This window comes from Phyllobates terribilis, unplaced genomic scaffold, assembly GCF_046119375.1.
Source record: "Phyllobates terribilis strain yellow unplaced genomic scaffold, ASM4611937v1 Scaffold_3__8_contigs__length_932513732, whole genome shotgun sequence".
NCBI classification, from domain to species: Eukaryota; Metazoa; Chordata; class Amphibia; order Anura; family Dendrobatidae; genus Phyllobates; species Phyllobates terribilis.
In genome coordinates, this window is record NW_027362763.1 from 500,620,704 (window position 1) to 500,626,911 (window position 6,208).

Below are 6,208 nucleotides of genomic sequence, written 5' to 3' on the forward strand. Positions count from 1 at the left end.
ATAATGATAGATACATAATGTAGAAGTAATTTACTATACTTTATTTTATGTGTCTAAAATATTCTTAAACTATAACAGTTGGGCACAACAAGGCACATTAAATAATGTTAATAGTTCGACAGTGTGAACTTGGTCCAAACAGTCTGAGATTGGTCCAATTTATCATAAAGGCCAGGGGTGGATTAAGAGTAGCCAGGGCCCTGGGCAGTGTAGAAGGCGTGAGCCCCCCAGGTACCTGATATATCACGTGCCATGTCACATGATCCCTTTTTGATAGATCATGTGATAGGTCATGTGAGTAACACAGGGGTGCTCTGGTGCACATCTGTAGATGAAAAATTGCAGAGATAGCTAATTTTTCCCTTATGTACAGTACTATGATAATAGAGCAGGGGTGGGAGATTAAATTTCCCAAGGGGCCACATGAGACTGTGACTGTTGTGGAGGCCGAACCAATTGGCTGAAACTAATTCTACTCAATATTAATATTAATTATAATTATTTTGTATATTAATTGTATGACTTAATGTTGAGCAGAATTAAGTATGCTGACATCCCTCTATATTCTGTATGAGCCCCACATAGCCCTTACATACAATATAAGGCCTCTCAAACAACAACCAATGCGATCAACCTATGGGGCCCTTATACATGTAAAAAAAAAAAAAAAATAGCCTTAAAAATTCTATAGTCACATTTCTAAGGACATGGACTACCTATATACAGTTATATGAAAAAGTTTGGGCACCCCTATTAATCTTAAGCTTATTGTTTTATAAAAATTGGTGTTTTTGCAACAGCTATTTCAGTTTGATATATGTAATAACTGTTGGACACAGTAATGTTTCTGCATTGAAATGAGGTTTATTGTACTAACAGAAAATGTGCAATCTGCATTCTAACAAAATTTGACAGGTGCATAAGTATGGGCACCCTTATTATTTTCTTGTTTTAAATACTCCTACCTACTTTTTACTGATGTACTGAAGCACTTTTTTGGGTTTTGTAACCTCATTGATCTTTGAACTTCATAGCCAGGTGTATGCAATCAGGAGAAAAGCTACTTAAAGTGGCCAGTTGCATGTTGTTCTCCTGTTTGAATCTCCTCTGAAGAGTGGCATCATGGGCTCCTCAAAACAACTGTCAAATAATCTGAAAACAAAGATTATTCAACATAGTTGTTCAGGGGAAGGATACAAAAAGCTGTCTCAGAGATTTAACCTGTAAGTTTCCACTGTGAGAAACATAGTAAGGAAATGGAAGAACACAGGGACAGTTCTTGTTAAGGCCAGAAGTGGCAGGCCAAAAAAAACATCAGAAAGGCAGAGAAGAAGAATGGTGAGATCAGTCAAGGACAATCCTCAGACCACCTCCAGAGAGCTGCAGCATCAACTTGCTGCAGATGGTGTCACTGTACATCGGTCAACTATACAACGCACTTTGCACAAGGAGAAGCTGTATGGGAGAGTGATGCGAAAGAAACCGTTTCTGCAAGCACGCCACAAACCGAGTCGGCTGAGGTATGCAAAAGCACATTTGGAGAAGCCAATTTCTCTTTGGAAGAAGGTCCTGTGGACTGATGAAACCAAGATTGAGTTGTTTGGTCATACAAAAAGGCGTTATGCATGGCGGCAAAAAAACACAGCATTCCAAGAAAAACACTTGCTGCACACAGTAAAATTTGGTGGAGGTTCCATCATGCTTTGGGGCTGTGTGGCCAATGCCAGCACCGGGAATCTTGTTAAAGTTGAGGGACGCATGGATTCCACTCAGTATCAGCAGATTCTTGACAATGATGTTCAAGAATCAGTGATAAAGTTGAAGTTACACAGTGGATGGATCTTTCAGCAAGACAATGATCCAAAACACCGCTCCAAATCTACTCAGGCATTCATGCAGAGGAACAATTACAATGTTCTGGAATGGCTACCCAGTCCCCAGACCTGAATATCATTGAACATCTGTGGGATCATTTGAAGAGGGCTGTCCATGCTCGCCGACCATCAAACTTAACTGAACTGGAATTGTTTTGTAAAGAGGAATGGTCAAAAATACCTTCATCCAGGATCCAGGAACTCATTAAAAGCTTCAGGAAGCGACTAGAGGCTGTTATTTTTGCAAAAGGAGGATCTACTAAATATTAATGTCACTTTTCTGGTGAGGTGCCCATATTTATGCACCTGTCAAATTTTGTTTGAATGCAGATTGCAAATTTTCTGTTAGTACAATAAACCTCATTTCAAGGCAGAAACTTTACTGTGTCCAACAGTTATTACATATATCAAACTGAAATAGCTGTTGCAAAAACACCAATTTTTATGAAACATTAAGCTTAAGATTAATAGGGGTGCCCAAACTTTTTCATATAACTGTATATACAGTTGTGCTCAAAAGTTTACATACCCCTTTTTCCTTTCTTGGCCTTGTTTCCGAGAATATGAATGATAGCAAAAAAACGTTTTCTCCACTCATGGTTATTGGTTGGGTGAAGCCATTTATTGTCAAACTACTGTGTTTTCTCTTTTTACATCTTAGTGACAATCAAAAACATCCAAATGACCCTGATCAAAAGTTCACATACCCCAGTTCTTAATACCATGTATTGCCCCCTGTAGCATCAATGACAGCTTGAAGTCTTTTGTGGTAGTTGTGGATGAGGTTTTTTATTTTCCCAGATGGTAAAGTTTCTTCTTAGATTCTTCTTGGCAAAAAGCCTCCAGTTCCTGTAAATTCCTGGGCTGTCCAGCATGAACTACGCGCTTGAGATCTCTCAAGAGTGGCTCAATGATATTGAGGTCAGGAGACTGAGATGGCCACTCCAGAAACCTCACTTTGTTCTGCTGTAGCCAATGACAGGTCGACTTGGCCTTGTGTTTTGGATTGTTGTCATGTTGGAACGTCCAAGTCCGTCCCATGCACAGCTTCCAGGCTGATGAGTGCAAATTTGCCTCCAGTATTTGCTGATAACGTGCTGCATTCATCTTTCCTTCAACTTTTACCAAGTTTCCTGTGCCTTTGTAGCTCACACATCCACAAAACATCAGCAATCCACCTCTGTGCTTTACTGTAGGAATGGTGTTCCTTTCATCATAGGCCTTGTTGATCTCTCTCCAAATGTAATATTTATGGTTGTGGCTAAGAAGTTCAATTTTGGTCTCATCACTCCAAATTATCTTGTTCCAGAAGTTTGGAGGCTTGTCTCTGTGCTATTTGGCGTATTGCAGGTGAGATACTTTGTGACATTTGTGCATTAATGGCTTTCTTCTGGTGACTTGACCATGCAGCCCATTTTTCTTCAAGTGTCTCCTTATTGTGCATCTTGAAACAGCCACACCACTAGTTTTCAGAGAGTCCTGAATTTCAGCTGATGTTATTTGTGGGTTTTTCTTTGCATCCCGAACAATTTTCCGGACAGTTGTGGCCGAAACTTTGGTTGGTCTACCTGACAGTGGTTTAGTTTTTACAGAGCCCCTGATTTTCCATTTGTTAATCACACTTTAAACACTGCTGACTGGCATTATCAATTCCTTGAATTTTTTTTTTGTATCCCTTTCCTGTGTTATACAGTTCAACTACCTTTTCCCATAGATCCGTTGACTATTCTTTTGCTTTCCCCATGACTCACAATCCAGAAACGTCAGGGGCTGGATGAAAGATGCAAGAGTTTGTCTGGATCCCAGAAACTCACTCAGCTTTTATGCACACACACTGATTACAAGCAAACAGGTCACAGGTGAGGATGTTATTTTTAGTAGCTATTCAAACCCATTTGTGTCAAATTCTGTACATGTTATCAGCCCAAAATCACCAGGGTATGTGAACTTTTGATCAGGGTAATTTGGATGTTTTTGGTTGTCATTAAGATTTAAAAAGAGAAAAGACAGTAGTTTGAAAATAAATGGCTTCACCCAGCCAAAAACCATGAGTAGAGAAAAAGTTTTTTTGTTATCATTCATATTCTCTGAAACAAGGACAAGAAAGGAAAAATTCTGCCGGGGTATGTAAACTTTTGAGCACAACTGACAACTGTGTGTGTGTGTGTGTGTATGTGTGTGTGTGTGTGTGTGTGTGTGTGGCAACCCCATTTATAAGGCAAGAAATCCCACTTATTAAACCTGACAGGGCACACCAGTGAAGTGAAAACCATTTCCGGTGACTACCTCTTGAAGCTCATCAAGAGAATGCCAAGAGTGTGCAAAGCAGTCATCAAAGCTAAAGGTGGCTACTTTGAAGAACCTAGAATATAAGACATATTTTCAGTTGTTTCACACTTTTTTGTTAAGCATATAATTCCACATGTGTTAATTCATAGTTTTGATGCCTTCAGTGTGAATGTAGAATTTTCATAGTCATGAAAATACAGAGAAATCTTTAAATGAGAAGGTGTGTCCAAACTTTTGGTCTGTACTGTGTATATATATATATATACAGTGCTGGCCAAAAGTATTGGCACCCCTGCAATTCTGTCAGATAATGCTCAGTTTCTTCCTGAAAATGATTGCAATCACAAATTCTTTGGTATTATTCTCTTCATTTAATTTGCTTGCAAGGAAAAAACACAAAAGACAATGAAGCAAAAATCAAATCATTGATCATTTCACACAAAACTCCAAAAATGGGCCAGACAAAAGTATTGGCACCCTCAGCCTAATACTTGGTTGCACAACCTTTAGCTAAAATAACTGCGAACAACCACTTCCAGTAACCATCAATGAGTTTGGCAAACTGCTCCAGGTCCCTGATATTTGAAGGGTGCCTTCTCCAAACTGCCATTTTGAGATCTCTCCACAGGTGTTCTATGGGATTTAGGTCTGGACTCATTGCTGGCCACCTTAGAAGTCTCCAGTGCTTTCTCTCAAACCATTTTATAGTGCTTTTGGAAGTGTGTTTTGGGTCATTGTCCTGCTGGAAGATACATGACCTCTGAGGGAAACCCAGCTTTCTCACACTGGGCCCTACATTATGCTGCAAAATTTGTTGGTAGTCTTCAGACTTCATAGTGCCATGCACATGGTCAAGCAGTCCAGTGCCAGAGGCAGCAAAGCAACCCCAAAAGATCAGGGAGCCTCCGCCATGTTTGACTGTAGGGACAGTGTTCTTTTCTTTGAATACCTTTTTTTTTTTCCTGTACACTCTATGTTGATGCTTTTTGCCATAAAGCTCTACTTTTGTCTCATCTGACCAGAGAATATTCTTCCAAAACGTTTTAGGCTTTCTCAGGTAAGTTTTGGCAAACTCCAGCCTGGCTTTTTATGTCTCGGATTAAGAAGTGGGGTCTTCCTGGGTATCCTACCATACAGTCCCTTTTCATTCAGACGTCGACGGATAGTACGGGTTGACACTGTTGTACCCTCGGACTACAGGGCAGCTTGAACTTGTTTGGATGTTAGTCGAGGTTCTTTATCCACCATCCGCACAATCTTGCATTGAAATCTCTCGTCAATTTTTCTTTTCCGTCCACATCTAGGGAGGTTAGCCACAGTGCCATGGGCTTTAATCTTCTTGATGACTGCGCACGGAAGACACAGGAACATTCAGGTCTTTGGAGATGGACTTGTAGCCTTGAGATTGCTCATGCTTCCTCACAATTTGGTTTCTCAATTCCTCAGACAGTTCTTTGGTATTCTTTCTTTTCTCCATGCTCAATATGGTACACACAAGGACACAGGACAGAGGTTGAGTCAATTTTAATCCATGTTAACAGTCTGCAAGTGTGATTTAGTTATTGCCAACACCTGTTAGGTGCCACAGGTAAGTTACAGGTGCTGTTAATTGCACAAATTAGAGAAGCATCACATGATTTTTCAAAGGGTGCAAATACTTTTGTCCACCCCCTTTTTTAGGTTTGGTGTGGAATTATATCCAATTTGGCTTTAGGACAATTCTTTTTGTGTTTTTTTCATTGAAGACAAATTAAATGAAGAGAATAATACCAAAGAATTTGTGATTGCAATAATTTTCAGGAAGAAACTGAGTATTATCTGACAGAAATGCAGGGGTGCCAATACTTTTGGCCAGCACTGTATATATATATATGGAAAAAATCAGGCAGCACTCCAGTTCAAGGAAAAATTGTGGACTTTAATCCAGCACCAAGTGGTGCATCATTTCGACCACACAACACGGTCTTTGTCAAGCACCTAATATGTATATATATATATACACTGCTCAAAAAAATAAAGGGAACACTCAAATAACACATCCAAGA